General features: G+C 51.6%; 1 protein-coding gene across 1 annotated transcript in view; it reads right to left on the reverse strand.

Moving 5' to 3' along the window:
* Lrrn2 (leucine rich repeat neuronal 2) overlaps nucleotides 1-18,832 on the reverse strand; it is a 60,623-nt gene extending 41,791 nt beyond the window's left edge. Inside the window, exon 1 of the mRNA XM_087906524.1 lies at nucleotides 18,529-18,832. The gene's annotated coding sequence lies outside the window, so the exon portion shown is untranslated. The remainder of the gene's footprint in view (nucleotides 1-18,528) is intronic.
* Nucleotides 18,833-20,037: the final 1,205 nt, after the last annotated feature.

Here is a 20,037-nt window from a genome sequence, read left to right on the forward strand (position 1 = left end):
TGCCCAGCATGAACCCACCCAGACAGGAGCCCCCTCCAGGAAAAGGGTCAACACGGACTCCACATATAACTGTCGGTGCTGGAGCGTGTCTGACAAGGTGGGTCTGATTATGCAGAACCACTTCAAGGGGGAGTTCTTCCTTGAGGTAGACCAGTTGTACCTGTGGTCCTTGGTGAGGCCTCAGTTGGCTCAAACCTCAGGTTCTCTTCAAGGCCATGTGCATATTTCCACATGTTCTCTGTAGTGGGGACCCAGTGTATTGTTAGTGTGTTCCTATGGGTAGGGGTTGGTTCTTGTCTTAGTTAGGGTTTATATTGTTGTGAAGAAACACCATGACCATGACAGTTTTTATAAAGAAAACATTTGGGGACTGGAGAGATGGCTCAGTGGTTAAGAGCACTGACTGCTCTTCCAGAGGACCCAGGTTCAATTCCCAGCACCCACATGGCAGCTCACAGCTGTCTGAAGATCCAGTTGCAGGGGATCTGGCACCTTCACACCAATGCATACAAAATAAAGTTAAATAAACCATAAAAATATTAAAAAAATAAAGAAAACATTTAATTGTGGTGGCTCACAGTTCAGAGGTCCAGTCCATTATTGTCATGGCGAGGAGCACGGCAACTTGCAGGCAGACATGGTTCTAGCTACATAGTGATCAGAAGGCAAAAGGAAGTAGACTGAGTATCTCACTGAGCTAAGCTTGAGCATATACAAGCCCTCAAAGCCTACCTCCATGGTGACACGCTTCCTCCAACAAAGCCACACCTCCCAATAATGCCACTCCCTGTGGGAGCCATTTTCTTTCAAACCACCACAGTTCTTATTACCCTACCTCTACAGAGAGGATGGCAGGAGGTGCTCAACAAGACATCTCTGGTCATTGTGCCCAGGACAAGTCTGGTCCAGCTTGTGGTTCCTTTATCTCATCTAGTGCTCCAAACTTCAGGTTGGGGACTAAGAGCTCCACAAATCTTCCTAGTTAAACCTCCTGAGGTCCTGCTGAGCGGTCATGACTTGTCACCCCTTCCATGAGCAAAATCACCCAGGCAGACTTTGCAGCATAGGGTGGGCATGTTCAGGACCCAACAGGCAGTTTTAATAGGCTGCTCCTGCCCAGCCTGGAAAGGCAATGGTGGCAAGAAGCAGGGTCCACAGAGGTTGATCAGCATTTTGATTAACCAAGCAGCCTGCAAATGAGATACAGACTACCATGCAAATATGGAAATTACAAGACAGCCGATAGCCTTGGGCATCTTAGGTGATAAAATGGCAGACCTGTCTGCAATCAATATTTACTGCTCCAATTTCCCTTTCCTCACATTCCAAGCAAAAAAAGGAAGTGCAGATATCAGGCACGATACTGAGCAGACCAAGTCTTGTCCTGCGAATGGTGGCACTCAGGACAAGCTGGACATGGTTCCCGCCCACACAAACACAGGTGCAGCCTACTGGCAAGCATCTACTGAGATCCTACTATGTGCAGAACAACTTTCTGGATGCTAGGGTAAGAGCATACAGCACCCTCACGCAGCAGAGCTCAGCACAATAAACATCTATTAGTTTCCTCTCATTTAACATTTATTAAATGCTGCTAGCTAGTCATGGGACCCCAGACGAGTTAGTTTCCTCACTTGTAAAACAGAGTGAGACAATTATCTCCTAGTGAGTGGCTGAATGGTTCAACAAACTGTAGTGTGCCCATCCCTATCTCGGAATACTACTCAGCAACGGACGATTGATGTGGACCACGACTTGATGGCACTAAGAGCAGGAGAAAAATCAAACTTAACAGTGAAAGATTACAGCCTGTAAGATTCATCGTATGGAACATCTGGACATTCTATAACTGTAGTGCCAGAGAACAGAACATCTGGATATCATATGACCGGAGTGACAGAACAGATTGGTGGGTATGCACTGTCATAAAGGGGCAGCAGAGCAGACTCCTGTGACTCTGGTTAATTACCTTACACTATTTAGTAACTTGAGATAGTGTCTCATTATGTAGCTCAGGCTAGTCTGGAATTCTTTATGTAGCCCAGGCTAGCTTTAAACCTTCATTCTTCCTGCCTCAACCATCTAACTGTTGGGATTACAGACATGTTCACCATGCCTAGTTTCTGTTTAGTATCTTGATTTTGGTTGTACTTACACAAAGCTACACATACACACACACACACACGCATACACACACACATGAATACACACACACACACACACGAATATGAAATGTGTGTAAGGGCTATGGGTCAGTTATCTGCCTGCCTTCCTTTCTTCCTTCCTTCCTTCCTTCCTTCCTTCCTTCCTTCCTTCCTTCCTTCCTTTTCTTCCTCCTGCTCTCCCTCCTCTCCCTGCCTCCCTTCTTTTCTTCCTCCTTCTCTCCTTTCCTCCCTTCATTCTTTCCTTCCTTTTCCCCCTCTGCCCCCAAGACGGGGTCTCACTATGTAGCCCTGGCTGTAATAGAGCTCACTTTGCAGATCATACTAGCCTTGAACTCAGAGATCTGCCTGTCTCTCAAGTGCTGAGGTTAAAGGCGTGCGTCTCCACACTGGCGGTTTTAACATTACAGTGTAGTTAGGCAGGATATTAACCCTAGGGAAGGCTGGATGAAGGCTCCTTAGGACTTCCCTGCCCATTTCTTTGTACCTCCAGTGAATCTACACTTGGTTTAAAATAAAAAGCTGTTCTAAAATTCAGTGCATTCCGCCCCAAACAAGTGTTCAATATGTGTTATTTTATTGCTACCACGGCATGCCAGCAGGGGAGTACCCCTGTGGATAACTCAGGCTGTTTTTGAGGAGCGTCCAACCCAACAGAAGAGAAAGACCAGTGGAGAAGGGCATTTCATAGACTCTGCAGAGTGCGCACAGTATGTGGGAGGAATTTCCTGGAAAGCGCTGTGCGTGCTGATGTGAAGTGGAGCCATCCAGGAGAGGAGGCTGTGAAGGTCCCCAGGGTCAGAGGTATGGAGCAGCAAGGGGTGGCTGCGGAACCAGGGCAGCTGGTTCTACTAGAGCATATGGAAAGCAGTGAAGGGCTGAGGAGAGGCTGGCAGAAGCCATGCGAGGGAGTGCATGGCTCTTGTTCCTCAGGAGATGGTATGAGGAGCCACTGTCTTCCACCAGCTGCCGGGTCTGCCTTCTTCACTATGGTTCTCTGGGTACTTCTGCTTCTGGGTGGGGCATTCTGTCCCTAGCGTGGAGTAAAGGAGGAGCTCTGCAAAAAGTGAGAGGCCCAGATGGCTCTCCTCAGCTGAAGGTTGCACCCCAGGTCCTGTCCTCCACTTGATAAGGGTCTGGTTTTGTGTGACTCCTCCATCCCTTGTGATCATCCCGAGTATGCAACAGTCTCCCCTCCCCACAGGCATAGCCATGCATGTAGCATCAGGGGAAGCATTGGAGTGACGGCCCAAGCACCAGACCTAAGTTAACTCTCTTATTCCTTATGCTGTGTGTCTGCAGGTGACCCACTGAACCCCTGCTCTGTGGCTTCCTCCATTGTGCAGCAGGAAAACATCACACATGCGCCAGCTTTCTCACAGGTGACACCAAGGACAATGCAGTTGAACGTCATAATGCTTGTGAAGGTCCTGTAGTTTGCAACGACAGCGTCAAATGTTAGGTGTGAAAGGGTACTACTACTGAAAGAACCACCGGTGTTGGGGGGGCTTGCACTAGAGACTTTGGCTGTCCTTTGAACCTGGGCTGGGTCTGCAGCTAGTGGAAGGGATGGGGGAGAAAAGAGGAGGGACACCCAGAGGCCACTGACAAGGTGTGGGCATCTGGTCTACCAATGCCATACTCAGAATCAGACTTTCTTTTTTTAAAATATTTACTTATTTATTATGGATACAATATTCTGTCTGTGTGTATGCCTGAAGACCAGAAGAGGGCACCAGACCTCATTACAGATGGTAGTGAGCCACCATGTGGTTGCTGGGACTCAAACTCGGGTCCTTTGGAAGAGCAGGCAGTGCTCTTAACCACTGAGCCATCTCTCCAGCCCCCCAGAATCAGACTTTCCTTCAGCTTAAGCATCTTTTAAAGATTGATTCATTATTATTATTTTTATGTGTATTATGCTTTGCTTGCATTTATGTATGTACACCACACGTGTGCCTAGTGCCTGTGGAGGTCAGAAGGGGGAATCAAGTTCCCTTGGACATAACAAGGGACATAACAGACAGTTATGAATGACCATGTGGGTGTAAGGACTTGAACCTGAGCCCTCTGCAAGAGCAACCAGTGCTCTTAACTGCTGAGCCAACTCTCCAACCTCTTCTTCTGCTTTTTGCTTTCAGTGCTTAAAATTCTTTTCTTAATGAATTCACTCCTTAATAATTTGTAATAATTTTTTTGGCTCCCCTCCCCCTTCCCCCCTCCGCCTTTTTGAGACAAAATCTCACTATGTAGCCCAGGCCTTCCTCAAACTCATGTTCTTCCTGTTTCTATCTCTGGAGTACTAGTGTTACAGGTATACAGTTACCCTACCCAGTCCTCATTTGAGCTTTCCTCAGAAGGTCTTCCTCTATAGGGAGATGGGACCTGGTGCCACACTGGGCTTGAGGTGGTGAAGGAAGAATGGCTAATGAGTCCTTGTCTATGGCTTGTAGAACAAGCATGATTTGGTAACATTCACAAAATCGGGCCACACGGTGGAGGCAGGGGTGGAAAGGGCATGGAGAATTAGGAAAAATTATGACTCTGCTTAGATATGCCAAATTTAACGTTTCCTGGCATATCCATCTTATTCACCTCAGCAGGTAGCTACGAGGACACAGCACTAAACTGAAAAGACACAGATTAGAGATCTGGAGGTCACCTGCATGCAGATGATAAGGGAAGCATTCTTGTGAAGTCGTGACCTGGAGACAGGATCCCTGGTGAGAAAACAGTACCACCACCAGGGACAGCCTCCAAGGACTGCTAACATTTAAAGATGGAGGGGAGGAGGATGAGTCAGCAAAAAAAAAAAAAAAAAAAGAAGACTTTGGAGTATCCAAAAAAGCTGGGACTATATGGGGTCGGAGAAGCCCAGAGAAGGGGGAGTGCCAAAAGTGAGGGGAAATGCATCTACAAATGGAGCTTGTTCCCGGGCTTGAGCAGAGTGGAGAGCTGCTTCCCAGGGCTGGAGGAGGAAACCGTACCCGAGTGGGGCTGAGGAAGGTGTGGGCGGTGTGAAGTAGAGCACACTAGTGGAGCCAAATCTCTCAAGACACTTGGCTTGAGAGGATGAAGGGTGTGGGCCGCAACTGGGCTTGAGGAAGGATTGTGTTGTTGGTTTGTTTTTCTGAAGCCAGGAAAAACTACTGGAGGGTTGAGGGTAGGCTCTAGAACCCATGGGGAGCACTGGTCAGCGGTGGCCCTTGTGGCCTGGGCTGAAACAACGGGAGGAGTGGAGGATGAGAGGCAGCCAGTGTGCCTGAGGGTTTGGTAGGGACACGTTGGGAAGTTCTGCCTGAAGACAGCTATTTCTCTGTATGGTGGGAGGTGAGGTCCTCGGCTGAGATCACTGATGGAGGCGGAGGTTTGGGGAGGAGGGTGTGAAATAGTCATCGGAGAGTTAGAAGGGAGAGTCAGGGGGATGTGATAGGAATACCAGGCACTTTTGAAGAACAAGTCGGATTGATGATGGTGAGCTTGTAGATGTGCCCATCTGCCTTTGGTGTGTGTGTGTGTGTGTGTATGTGCAAGTCCCCATATGCACACACACACACACACACACACACACACACACACACACGTACAGCTGTATGTATGGAAGGTTGACCTCAGCCAAAAGCTAGAGCAATTAATCTAGACTTGTGGCTTTGGAGCAATAAAAAGACTGAGAGTCTAGACAGCTTTGGATATTGGCAGGAGGATCCTTAACATGGACCATGGAATCTGTCTGGAATCGGAGGAGGGAAAGATAAGGATCCAAGGGACCAAAGATCTCAAAGTTCAGGAATGGTGCTGTGGGGGTTCTTGGCTAAGCAGGTTGGGAGACCAGAAGGTGGCCATCAGAGGGCAGTGTGACCCTCTAGGTGACTGGCACGTGATGGCTAACTCTAGAGCAAGATCTGATGAGGAGGAGCCACTGAAAGGCTGCTGGGCCCGAGGAAGGATGTACTGTCCATAGAGACACTGATCTTACCACGTGACAGACACGCTTGGAAAGAGAAGGGCACATATGAAGGGGAGGGTGGTTGTATGGAGGGGACAATGCCAGGGAAAGGTTGAGTATGGGGGGGAGGGGAAATATGGGTGGATGCCAAAGGCTTTACCTAGTGAGGTAAGGGCCTGGCAAAGAGATGAGGAAGTCAGGGTGACTATGAGACTTAGAGAAACGGCCTCCTTTTACGTCTGGGAACTAGATCAGGACAACCAAGAAAACCAGGAAATTGGAGAGTAGGTAACAGACATAGCACAAGGACAGAATTGGGAGCTTGATGCCCAGTTCCCACAGCGCTAAACACATGGTGTGACCTCAGGCAAGTCATTTCCCTTCCATGAAGCTTAACTTTCTCATAAATAAAAGTAGGTGTGGGGAACTGGCAGAAGTCTGGCTTCCAGGCCAGGTTAGGAGTGACAGTATGGTGTGTTCAGGTAGTAATCCCCAGAACCCCTAAGTCATTGTCACCTGGGTGTGAGCTACATTGGGAACCTGAGTGGTGAGAACACTAGCTAGCCAGTCCCCGGGGCCCCAGTCACTGATAGTACACCAGAGCCCAGTGTGCCTTTCAGAGGCGGCTGTAGGAGGGCTCAGAAAGACACGTGGTGCTGGCAGAGAGGAAGCAAGTGTCCTAGCTCCCCTTGCTGTCCTATCTCTGTCCCTGCACTGGACAAAGGAGCATGTGCTCTACCGAGCAGGAGAGAACAGGTACTCCTGCTCCTCTTTTAGCTGGTGGCTGCGGTGGTTCTTGCTGGTCCCTTAATACCTCAGAAGTTCTTGAAGGCAGAGGAGTAGTGAACACCCATCAGTTTCCTAACCCCAAGCCTTTCTCCTCCCAGCTTAGCTCTGAAAACACTCTGCAGAGTTTGGCACTATCTCCTGGCACCACTCAGAGCCTCCACAAGGCTGGTCTTTCTCTGGGGACCAGTCCCTTCTCAGAGAGTCACACAAGGACAACTTCCAGGGTACCAGAATTCTGAGAGATGCTCAAGTCTGCTGGTCCCTTCCTAACCACAACACACCAGGAAAAACTCAGGGTCTGCTGGATGCTGGTGCTCAGTAGTAGATGCTCAATAAACATTTACTGAGTAAATGAAGGCATTTCAAATATTTAAAGAAGAAAACCCCACCACGTCCATCCTTAGCTATTGATTGCATGGCTCCTGTTTATTTGGGTAGATAATTAAAAGTCTGTTAAAAAACATTCTCTAATATTTATTGGGGCCAACCATGCACCAAGCATTTTACAAATGCGAGGTGATTTTATCTCACAATCCCGTGAGCTGGGGATGTCAATCCCATTTTAGAAATAAGCAAACTGAAGCTTAAAGAAAAGTCAAGAGCCTGTCTAAGGCCATAGAGGTGGCAAGTAAGCAGTGGCCACTGGATTCTAACCTAGATTGGGAGCTACTTTTAAAGGTGAAGCTGGGATCAGCACACTAGCCGCCTCCCATGACTTCGGTGTGTCAGGAATGAAGGGGAAGACAGAGTGTGTGAAGGAAGAAGGCAGCGGAGGCTCCACAGCCTCTCCCCATGGCCTTGTCCAGGGGGCTTTGCCCAGGCAGAGCAGAGAAAGGTCAGGCTCCTGTTGGCCTTGCCCTCTTTAATGGCTGGGCCGGTTTGCCCCTCCCTACAGTATCCCACATTTCATTAAGCACTGTACTCCCCAGTTCTCTGAACGTCCCAGAGGCCTGGAAACAGCAAGGACCTAGGAACTGTGGACACTGTCCTTGCTCTTGTCCCCAGGAAGCCTACTGAGTCCTGGCTCCAGCAGGGACCCCTTGTTCCAGAGCCCAGAGTAGGTAACGGAGTGCTGGAAGGCAGGCCTTGTCTGACCTGTCACAGCAGAACACCTGCTCAAGCTGCCTGGTAGGTGAGCAGCTGTGGTCCACATCTGCCTTTCCATCTGTCTCCTTTGCAGGGCTGTGGAGACAGTTGATGCTCTTCAGAGGGGAGGCCTAGGCCTGAGGCAGCTCTCTTACTTGGACTATTACTCTGCAGGGACTAGAAAGGGTAGGGAAGGAAGGCTTGCACCTCAGTCAACACTCCGAGCCCCTCTCTACGGCCAAGTCCCCTTACTGCCTCCAGCTCCTCCTCCTGGCTTCTCAAGCTCTGCCTGCCAAGCTCTGCAAATTACCACACATGCCAATAAGTCATTAGAAACCAGAACGGCAAATGTGGGGTTGCCATGGAGACTGACACCAGGAACTGGCAGCCCTGGGGGCTGGCCAATGGCTCAGGTGTATTAGGGAGAGAGCTGGGAAGGCTGACTGCCTGACAGAGGCCGATAAGGTGCTACTGAGGCGCTGCCTGCTTTGCCTCCTTTCCTCTCTTCCCAGTCCCAAGGCCTGTGCATTGCTCACCTGCAGCTTGCTAGGGTGATGAATCCTACACAGATTGGGGTGGGGGTGGGTGCAGAGGAGGTGATTGTGATCATGCCCAGCTAGCAACTAGCCCCAGGGCAAGGAATATTGTAGCCCTAAGCAGCTGGGTTTGGTTACCTATGTTTTGGGGAAAACTAAGGGCCCAGTGAGGGTCTAAAGGTAGGGCAGACCCAAGCAGTGCCGTTCTGAGTCTTACTTTACCTCTGCCAGGCACTTAGTGTAGCACTCTTTGTAGATAAGTACACACACACATACACACAGACACACACACACACACACACACTCACACACACTAAACACTGGTGACTGGAAGAGAGAATTCATGGAAGCAGCCAGGATCTGACAAGATAAAAGCAAGTCCTGGGGGTGGAGGCCCAACTTGTTCACCTACTCCTCCTGACCTCCCACAAAGTCCCTTCCCTCTGGGCCTTGACTTCACTGTCTGGAGGATGTGGAGCTGCTGCTTTAAACCTAGTGTGTTTCAAATTAGCTTTCAGGTCACAGGTTAAGAAATGATCCTCCAGGGTTCCCGGGAGGTCAGCAGGAGGCTGAGTGGAGTGGTCTACCTCACCGCATTTGCCTTCTACTCATTTTCCTGTAGTTACTACAGTAACAAATTAACACAAATTTAGCATCTTACTTGGACTTAATTATTTATTATAGGCATAGAGGTTAGACTGGAATGGGTCTCTCTGGGCTAAAGTCAAGGTATTGACAGGTTCATTCCTTTCTGGAGGCTCCAGGGGACAATGTTTATACTGCTTTTCCGGCTTCTAGAAGCAGCCTTCATTCTTGGCCAAAGGCTAGGGACCACCGGCCAAGTCTTTCTCAACACTGACTCTCTCCAACACTGACTTCTGCCCCATTTACACAGGACCTTGTGGTTACACTGGACCCACCAGGGTAACTCAGGACATCTGAAGGTCAGTTGGCACCCTTCATTCTATTTACAACCTTACTGTCTTTTTTATTTTTTAAGCAAATTTATTTATTTTACATCTAGGCTGCAGTCTCCCCTCTGTCCTCTCCTCCCAGGTCTTCCCCCTCCCCCCATTCTCATCCCCCAGTTACTGTCTCTTGTCTATGTAACAACATATTCACAGGTTCTGGGGACTAGGGTAATACAAAATGGCTCTTACTCTGCCTACCACACATTGTAGTTTTGTCTTGAAACAAAGCAAGACATCAGATTCTAAAAGCACCGCAAAGCCAGATGACTTTCAGTTATAAAGTAACCCAGACTTGGGTTCCTCTTCCCATCTCTTGGGATATCCTTCTGGGGAAACCTGGAACCCAGGAATCTGCATGCCCAGTGGGAATGTTGGTAGGCTGGTTCCATCTGAAAATGGGACTTAAGGAGGAACCAATGAGGACCAATCTAAAGAACCTCCTTGCCTAGGGCCCACAGGCACCCTGGCGTTCAGTTACCCTGCAGCGTCTGTCTGGGTTGACTTTCCAGATAAGGTCAGATGGAGCTCTCTCTCTCTCTCTCTCTCTCTCTCTCTCTCTCTCTCTCTCTCTCTCTTTCTCTCTCTCTCTCTCTCTCTCTGTGTGTGTGTGTGTGTAAGTCAGGTGCAGGAGCACCCTGATTCTGCACTCATGAAGCTGAGATACCAGCCTCTCTGCCACATACCTTGACCTTCAAAAAAACCACACCCAAGTTCAGAAAGCCCAGTCTTGGAACCTTTCTGTGGGCACCTTGACAGTTCTAGGGGTCATTTCTAGCACCGGCAGGAGAAACAGCCTCCTTCTTGCCCTCTCTATCCTTCCACCTGACCTCTGGTCTCATCTCCATAGATACGGCCCCACTAGGGCCTGAGCTGAGACCCAGTGAGGCTGAATACCACTCCTCAGAGAATGGTGGGGAGGAATCACAGCCTGGTGTCTTTAGATTTTATTTTAATCTAATGGATCACCCTGTCCTCAGTCCCGCCTCTCTCTTGGTGTAAAGCAGCGACTCATTCCCATCTGCTTCTCATGTTCCACTGGACTCTGGAAAGGCGATGCGTTGCAGAAGGGGGAAGCTGTTCTCTGGAGGAGCGGCCGTGGGGAAAAGGAACTAACGTTTATTGAGCTCCTACTTTGTGGCAGGCGCTCTACACAGATCAGATCACTTCATGTGGTGGCTGAGAAGCAGAGCTCTGGAGCCACAGGGCCGTGGGGCTGCATTCTGGCTCTGTCACTGGCCGACTGTGTGTGGCCTCCGGCAAGTGACTTTCAAGCATCTCAGCTTTAGTTTCCTCAGCTGCAAAATGGGAGAAAATAATGTCGACTTCCCAGCGTTCTGTGGATTAAATGAGATAAATGTGTGCAGCCCCGGGCGCCTTGTAAGCACGCGCAAGTGTTAGCTATTATTATTAACAACCTTGGGAGGCAGGTGTTATTAACCCGGACCTAATGCAAGCCCTAGTTGAGGCTCAGAGAGGTTAAAGCTAAAGTACCCAAGGGCAAGTAGCTAGAAAATGGGGCTCTCACCCAGCTCCAGCTGACTCCACTTGCTCAAGATTGTGAGCTGTAAGGGCAATAGCCTTAGACTCAGCCCAACAGTTTTGAGGAACAGGACCTGGGGTACAAAATGAGCCCTCCTTTCTTAGCTCTTGAGGGCCCAGAGCAGGAGAGTGGGCTATTGAGTTAATAGTAGCATTTTTATCCCTGTGACCCTGGCTTCTCCTCTTTAGCTGACGTCCAAGGGTGTGTGTGTGTGCGTTTTTGCTTATTTTGAGTAGGTGAAGCTACCCCAACGGGTTCTCTTCCTCCATTTGGCCTTCTCACCCTCTGCTGCAGAGGTGAGCCACCTTCTGCTCCAGTGAAGACCCCCCAGCTCCCAGGAAAAGGAGCACCACCAAGTTGTCTCAGAGTAACCTGCCAGATAGAGGAGCTCAGGGGCTAAGAAGAGGAGAGTCTAGCTGCTGATTGGATAAGAAAGTGGAGCCTAGGGGCATGTCAGAGCAATGGGCCACAGATACCTGGTGGGTCAAGGGCATTCGAAGAAACTCAGAGGGACTCTGAGAACCTGGGAAAGAGGCAAAACCGCTGGGAGACAGACTCCTAAAGGACCATAGCCCTTTTCCCTGGAGGGGTTAAAGAGGATGCGAGAAAGAGGCTGCAGGGAAGCGACCGTTCCAGGGGTGGGATGAACATGTCCCCTATTTTTCTGCCCTAGCATGGAGCTTGCTGACTTCCTCCCACCCCAAAGGTGACCCCTGACCCTCCCCTCTTGCTTGATCGCCCTTCTCACCCCTCGAGGTTTAGATTCTTGAATCCTCCCCTCTGCAGAGTGGAACCCCACTTTGTTCTCCAGGCCCCAATCTGCCGCACCTCTCAAGGAAGCGTTCCCTGTGTACGCCCACACAGAGTGCACAGCTCTGATAACATTTATAGTTTAAATCACACAGTTTAGCACTTGGTTTTAAATACTGTCTGGTATTATTCCCTCATTATTTCAGAGTATGAGTTCTGCCTCCTCAACCCATCTGAGCAGCTCCTTACCAGCAGCGACCAAGGCTTACACTATGTTCTCCTCAAACCCACAGCCACAGCCCCACCCAGATCAAATTCCACAAGCAAGCACACACACACTGATGGACCAGAATAGCTGCAATGGCAAGAGAGTGCTGGAATGGATGACCCCAGACTCCAGGGTTTCAAGAATCCAAATCCTGCCGGGCAGTGGTGCACACCTTTAATCCCAGCAATAGGGAGGCAGAGACAGGCAGATCTCTGTGAGTTCAAGGCCAGTCTGATCTACTGAGAAAGTTCTAGGACAGCCTCCAAAGCTATAGAGAAGCCCTGTCTCAAAAAACAAAACAAAACAACAACTAAAAGAATCCAAGTCCTGAAATGTCACCGTCACACTCAGAAGAAGCCAAGTCCTCAGCCAGAACCCTGATTCCAGCCTGGCCTCCCAGTTATGTGCCCAGCCTTGGCTTCTGCCTTTCCCACCATGCACCACACTCCCCCTAGCTCCTCCTAGCATCTTTCCAGCATCCCTGGCCCCATCTTGCCTCCCAGCCAGCACACCAGTTATTCCTTCTGCGCAGTACCCTTTCCACGTCTGCTAGCCGCGGTGGCCACCTGAACAAACCTCAGCCCCCAGCCCTCCCATCAGACATCTGCTATTTCTTTTCCTTGCTGTATTTTTTCTCTGGAGCACTTAACACTAATATGCCATTTGCTTTCTAAGTTTACTTTGCTGTATCCCCAGACAGCAAAATAAAAGCTCCTTAAGGGCAGAGCTCTCTGTTATTCCCTGCTGCCTGTATCCCTGGGGCAGGCACCGAGGCTCGACAAACACTAGCTAATGAAGAGGCACACCACCCACCCTGTGTACGACGGCACAGGCATGGCTGTGCAGAGATGGGCTGTAGATGAAGCCATTCCACAGATCCCCTGGGTTGCGGGAGTCCATCCTGCCTCCTTGACTGGTCCATCCTGAGCGTCAGGGTGAAGTGGCAATCTCTCTCCTTTCCCCTCCCTCCTGCACAGCTTTTATAGCAGCTGTACCTTCAGGACGTCTTGCCCTTTGCCTTCCCAGCTAGACGGGCTCTCGGCTAGCTTTGTGTGCTCAGGTGCAGCGCTTTACAGACCTACCCCTGCCTCCCTATCATTCCCTCTGCTTCCTTCATCCGGGAAGGATCAAATAAGACAGACCAACTTCTCCTGGGGGACCCAAGCTGGCTGTTGCACAATCATCGCCTCTTCTGCCACCTGCCTTCTCTGAAGGAGCTGCCTCAAGAGATGCTTGTAAACAGAACCAGCTACACCGGCTCTTCCCAGGACACATGAACCTGCCATGTTAACAGCAGCCCGCTGGCAGGCCTAAATAGTCCTCCTGTCTCCTTTCACCTTCACCGTGGGTAGCCCTTCGCCCCTCCTCTGGGGAGCCACGCTTTGGTTGGGCCCTTTCCTGTGTCCATGGGCACTGAATCAGGGTCAACTTCTCAAGGCCCTGGTGACTCTGGCCAAGGCAGAAAGAAACAGTGTTAATGCTAAACTATCAGTCCTGGGGGCTTCAGACACGACTCATTGGTAGAGAGCTTGTTTAACACGTAAAAGATCCTAGGTTTGATCCCTAGTACATAAGATACAGACAACAAAAACAGGTTAAAGGCATTGGGTAGCACAGCCTGTTGGAAAAGGAAGAAGGGGTCAGGGAGACACAGAAGTTCCCGAATGAGTGACAGGCGATACTGGCTTGAACAGGGCAGGCGTGGAAGAGGCTAGCTAGGCAAGTGGGCTATGGAACTCCAGGGTAGCCCCTAGACCAATAACTGCTGGATCCTGGGGGTGCTGCAGGGGCTCATTCCATGTCTCCTTGAGCAAGCCTGAGCCTCAGTCGTTCCATTTTGAACTCAGGGACAAGAGTAGCACCCGGGTAGTAGGGGTGTTTGGGGTCTAGCTGAACGACACAGGTAAAGGACTTTGCACCGTGCCTGGCACGAGCGCTCAGCAAATGCTAGGGGCTGTAATGTGTGCCATTACAGGTGGGGAGGTGGAAGCTGAGAAACCATTTCTGCCCCAGGAACTCTGGGCCTGCTCTTCATGTTGGAACTTGCTTCAAGTCCATCAAACGCCGAACAGCAGGGAAGATGTGGGTGGAAGAAACACACAGAGACAAGCTGAATTCTAAAGCAGGCCCTGGTTAAACTCACCTCCTGCAGCAGCTCTCCGAGGCCAAGGCTTCTCCCGGGTCCCCAGGAAGTACCAGAAGCCAGAGTGCAAGACCTTGCTGCTGCAGAATCTGGGCACTGTGGGAGGCCAAGGTCACACAACCAGACCCAGCAGGGCTGCCCCAGCCCCCTGCTTGGCAGCCCACTCTTTTAGACCAAGGGGTGTGGGGCTGTTCTGGGCAGCTAGCCAGTCCCACTAGAAGTCCAGCTCCTAGCACCGGGACAAAAAACTAAGTGGTGTTAGTGATGTTCATGAAGGGACAATAGCTACACAAGACAGTGCCCTTTCATATACAATTCCTGTGTCCCGGACCCCCTCGGCACCCTGTCCCGAGACTCTCCACCTCTGCTTGTTGGCCCTTTTAAACGCCTTGTCCCAAATTTAGCAAACCTAGTCTGCAGCTGTGAGTAGCCTCCTCTCTTTAGCCCTGAACTACAGTGCAGACTCCTTGATAATAATAACAATTTCCATAGCATTTCTTATATTTCAGACACTGTTCTGGGCTCCTTGGCCTGTGTTCCTGCCTCTTACGAAGTAGGTACTGTTATCAAACCAGTTATAGATGAGGAAACAGACACAGAGAGGTCATATGACTTTTCCAGGGTCTCCCAGCAACAAGTGTTATAGCCTGTTATAGAACTTGGGCGGGGGGCTCCACCTACGCTATACCCTTTATGCGAGCTCCCCAATGGCAGAGACAATAGCTGATTCATCTGTTTCTGCACAGAGTAGGTGCATTAGGGGAAGACATCTGTCTGAACAAGTAAAGCCTGAATGAGACAAACGCCACACAATTTCAGCCTGTGCGTTATAGCCTAGAGACACCTACGCCACACAGGAAGTCTAAGACAAGGACGCCTCTCTCTGGTATGGCCTCTCCTAGGGGCCGGTCACACAAATTCCTGCCGCAGGACCGGTCTTACTGTGGCTATTTTTCTACGCCCTGGTGTTTACTTTAAAGTTATCCTCTACCATGTCTCCTTCCTGTTTGTGCCCCCATCGCCTGTCCCACTTCCAGCCTTGATGGCTGACCTTGTCCTGCCCCTGCAGTCCTTGCACCCAAGCTACCTACCCTCATTGTCTGTGTCTGGGCTTTTGCGACAGTGCAGGCTTATCCGGCTTATCCGAGGAGGCTGAGAACGGGAGCAACCCTGACTCATTAGGCCGACCGTGGATGGAGCTCCAACAGGGACCTCAGAGGAACATGGCAATGTCCTCCTCACTCTTACCCCGCCCCCATGAAGGCAGAGGCCTAGGGAAAGTGAGGGTAGCTTCAGCTTGTCACACTTGTAGGTCAGGAAGATTCGCTGCCCTCCCTGTGTCCTCTGCAGTGCCCTCACTCCTATAGAAAGCATCCCTGGATCATGTGAGGAGGTTTATTCATGCAATCATTCAGCAAATACAGTCTGTACTCTGAGTAGAGAGGCAAGACCCACTCCTGAAAAGCTAGGGCAAATGTAGAATTTAGCAAATGTCATAAACACCGTAAGAGCCAACTGAACTGCAGTGGGAGCTTCATAAAATGAGGTGAGGCTGAGTGTTCCATTCTATCCAGGCCCAGGCTCCTCAGTTAGAAGGCAGGAACTATGATGCAGCTCTTTTTGTTTGGTTGGTTTTGTTTTGTTTCTCAAGACAGGGTTTCTCTGTGTAACAGCCCTGGCTGTCCCAGAACTCACTTTGTAGGCCAAACTGACCTTGAACTCACAGAGTTCCACCTGTCTTTGCCTCCCAAATGCTGAGATTAAAGGCATGTGCCACCACCGCCCGGCTTCTGATGCAGTTCTTTAGGAGGACCGAATCTGATGGTTTCTGTAACGTTCCTCACACAGGCTGGTGCAGAGCAGCTGTTCCCTAAACCATTACTGCCTCCCTCCTCGTACAAACCACTGCCTTCTACACAGCCCTGGCCTCCAAGACAGACAATCGTATGATGTAAACTGCTGCATCCTTTCAGATTAGAAGTACGTAAGTGGTACATCATTTGTGCTTAGCAATGAACCTGGTATAGTCAGGGTCGTTCTGTGATGGTGTTGTTGATTTGCTAGGTTTTTATACTCCTCTCCCTCCACCAAACCTTTGAAAGAAACTGGCATGGAACTAACCAACTGTCACGTTCAAACACAAGTTCAGCTCTGCCTGTGACACGGAGGTTTGTCTGTTACTTGCATCCTCCACTCTTAGAATAGTATTAGGCACATAGTAGGTATTCAATAAGTAGCTGTTGTGTAAAAAAGTTTTTTAAAAAGCCGCGTGTTTTCTCTTTTCCTTCAAATAAAAGAAAGAAGGGAGTTCAGAGTAGGAGGAGCAAGTGAGCGGATGGCAGGATACAGGGGACGCCAGGGACAAGGACATTCAGGTGCCAGACCTGTCAGCCTGGCACTCTCTACCAAGGGGATTCATCGGGGGCAACTGTACATATGCTCCTGCTGTGTGCCCAGCTTGGGGTTTAAGCGGCTTCATACAGAAAGGCAGAGGTGGAGGCAGAGACCTGGAAGGAAGGGAGGGAAGGTAAACTTGGAGAGGAGGAGCGGGGTGAGAGATGAGCGGTGTGGTGTGAAGGCAAAGGGAGCCGGAGAGGTGCTTGAGGAGCAGAGAGTAAGGGGGGGAATGGGAGGGAAGGGGGAGCACCAGCAGTTAGCAAGCCATCGACTGGCCTAGCTTGGTTGCAAGAGGCTTAGATCTCCGAGTTCCTTCTGCCATTGGGTGTCTCCCTCAGGCTCTATCAGATGTGGAGGCTCTGTCAGGAGATGTGGGTTTGGGGAGGCTTCTAGGTGCTGGAACACGGGAGTGTCAAAACCCCTGAAATGCCAAAGAGTCCTTTCTTTCTACCCTTTCCAGATAATATTCTAGCCCAGACCCCAGGCACCAGTAGACAGGCAGCGCAGGGAAGGAGGAAGGCCTGAGAGACACAGACCTCCAGCTGTGCCTTTTCTTCCACTTCTTCACAACATCTCCTGGTCAGGAAAGTGGGTCAAGCCACCCACATGTGACTTTCTCTGGTAAGTAGAAGACCCATTGGCCAGGGGGGCCTTCACGTCCTGTGCTCAGTCCTGCCCATCTCTGTTCTTTTGGAGGACTGTTCAGTGGACAGGAGGTTGCTGGCCTTCTCCCCCGGAAAGGGAACACTGGCCAGAGAGATGTTGAGACAGGGGGCATGGAGTCAGTCATCTTTCTGGATAAGTAAAGACGCCTAGGTCTTTGCTTCTGGTCCCCCTCGACAACGGTAAAGAAGCTGGCAAGAGGCCATTCCTGCTGTCCTGTCCTGTCCTGGTCTCTCTCCACTGCCCCCCTCTCCTGGGGTCTTCAAGCAGAGGGCCTGCCAGTCCATCTCTGGCAACTAGCGGCAACCAGCGCTGTGCCCAGCCCACCCCCTCTAAGCCCTGCCAGTCGCCCAATTAGAAGCTGCGTTGGCTTCAACAGATGGGAGCTGCGGCAGCCTGAGGAACAGAGCACAAAGCCCAGCTGACATTTTCCTTCCTGTTCATTTGGTGGGGGAGGAAGAGAAGGGGCAGCCGGGAGCATTGTAACACCCCACTAGGGCCCACTCCCGGGGTCCAGTTCACCTCACCTCTTCAGTCTGCCTCACCCCGCCACTCGCGGCTCTTGGCTGGCTGGGCAGCCTGCGCCCGCACAACCCTGTCATGCCAGCAGGACAGACGGCCCACCTGTGGCTGACCAGCCCGGCCTGCCGTGATGCGGTGGTCTCGGAGCTGCTTCAAACCACACAGCGCCCAGGCTAAGCCCGACTGGCCCCTCCCCCTCTCAAATGTCCCATCCTAGACTGCAGTCAGACCCCAGTCTCCCACCCAGGAGAAGCATGGCTCTCGGTGCCAGATACTTCGAACAGACCCAACCGAGGCCATCCTGTCTTTTCCGCACCGCCACCACCCGAGCTCCCAGGAAGAGAAAGTCCCCTAGGCTCTGGTGCGCTTCCATCCTGTGAGTCCGCCTCTGTCACGCCCTCTCTAACCCCAGGGCCACCTCCATGGCTCCCCGCTACCCAGCAACAGTTTGAGGGTTTGGGGCTTCTCTTAGAAGGTTCAGGCCCCGATCCCCACCCCCGCCGCTCGGGTCCAGGCGGTGCAGAGGCCACCTCCTTTGCATTTTCCAGCTCTTCTTCTCTCTCCCCTCCCGGCCTTCTCCCAAGTCACCAGCTCTCCTGCAGGCATCTTGGCGACCGCCGCGGTCGCGGCCGCGCTCCCCTCCCCCACCCGGTCAGTAGAGTCCGAGCTGCGGGGACTGGATCGCGGCGATCCTCGAGGCCAAACCAGAGGCCTCGGCGTCCACGACCCCGGCCGCCCCTGAACCGCACACTCACCGCGTGGGAGCCGTCCTATGTCTGTCGCTCGCCTCCCGGCTGGGCTGGGGATGTTGCTCGCGCCCTCGGCGGCGCGCTGCCACCCAGGCCCGGGAAGCTTGCAGGGCGCCTTCCCCAACCTGCACTTGTCCTGGGAGTGGTCGCGATGCCGAGCCTGCGAGGACGTCAAGGGAATGGCAGTGTCCCCAATCCTGTGCGCCGCGGCCGGAGGCTGGCGGCCAGGGCCGGCGCTCCCGGAGCGCCGCGCGTCTGCCGACAACAGAGCAGGCCCGCGGCGCCCGGCGCCCCCGCCGCGCCTCCTCCCTCCCGGCTGCTCGCGCTCGTCCTCCTCACTAGCTGCTCCACCGCGCTCCCAACCTCCCCAGCCCACTCTGGTCGCCTCCTCCCTGTCTGCTTGCCAAGCCAACCCCCTCCAGTCCCGCTGCCATTTTAACTCCTGAGTGGCCAGAAGCCCCTTCTGCTTCACAAGGCACACACCCCAGAGGAAGGAGTTGGGTGGAGCACGATGATGTAGTTTGAGCGGTTCTTCTGCATCAAGACCCAAGGCTTGCGGGAGAGAGGGAGAAGGGCATAAGGCTTGGGGCTCAGGAGAGAAGTGAATGGCATTGCTCATGCTCCCTCCGACCCTCTTGCAAAAGCCAGTAGAACAGATGGGGAATTCAGCGTGTAGGACAGGTGTGGCTCATAGGCACAGCTGTGGCCATGACCACAGTTTTGCATACTGCTACCCTCCCCGTGTTAACGGTGGGTAAGGACTGTAGCGGTGGGTGAGTTTGTCCATGGGCACGGTTGACTCTTCTGCTAGAGGGAGGAGTAGCGTTTAGTAGCCTTTCCAGCATTGCCTCCAGAATAGGCCGCTCTAGCCTTCTGACACTTAGGAAAGGGGGTTAGTCTCAGCGGGATTGAGGAAGGAACTGACAGGACCCACCCCAACATGGCTTATGGGTCTCCACCTGCAGGCTGGCCATCATGAAGCCATTAAACTAGGAAGTGGAGCAAGATCCCATGTATGCATAAAAGGGTGCTGGGCTACTGCTTGGTGGCTTAGAGAATTTGGGTCACTACCACACATTGGGACTTAGAAGAGCAGATCTCCTGCTGCAGTTAAGGCTTCAGGCCCAAGTCTTTGAGAGGCCTTTGGTGTGGGCCACTCAGAATGGACTGCAGAACTCAGCTTCATAGCAGGCCACGCCCGATCAGAGCCTGGGAAAATCATTAAGAGAGAAGACGGAGCCCAAGGCATGGGGACTTCTGTAAATCAGGGCCTCCATAGGTCAAGATTCTTGACACAGGGCTTCAGCTCAGTGCCCCTGGCTACACACAGAGCTTCTGGGTCTTGCCTTTTCTAAGGGTACAGCTAGCAGTGACAGCCATGCCTACAGACTTGCAAAGAGGACTTGAAGTTCTGTATAGATGGAGGAGCTGGCCCCTCAATCCATCCAATAATCACATACTAAATTTCTGCTGAACTGCTCCCAGGCCTCCACCCGCCACCCCTGCTGTGGGGTA

Source organism: Myodes glareolus, chromosome 5 (genome assembly GCF_982192425.1).
Source record: "Myodes glareolus chromosome 5, mMyoGla1.1, whole genome shotgun sequence".
Classification (NCBI taxonomy): Eukaryota; Metazoa; Chordata; class Mammalia; order Rodentia; family Cricetidae; genus Myodes; species Myodes glareolus.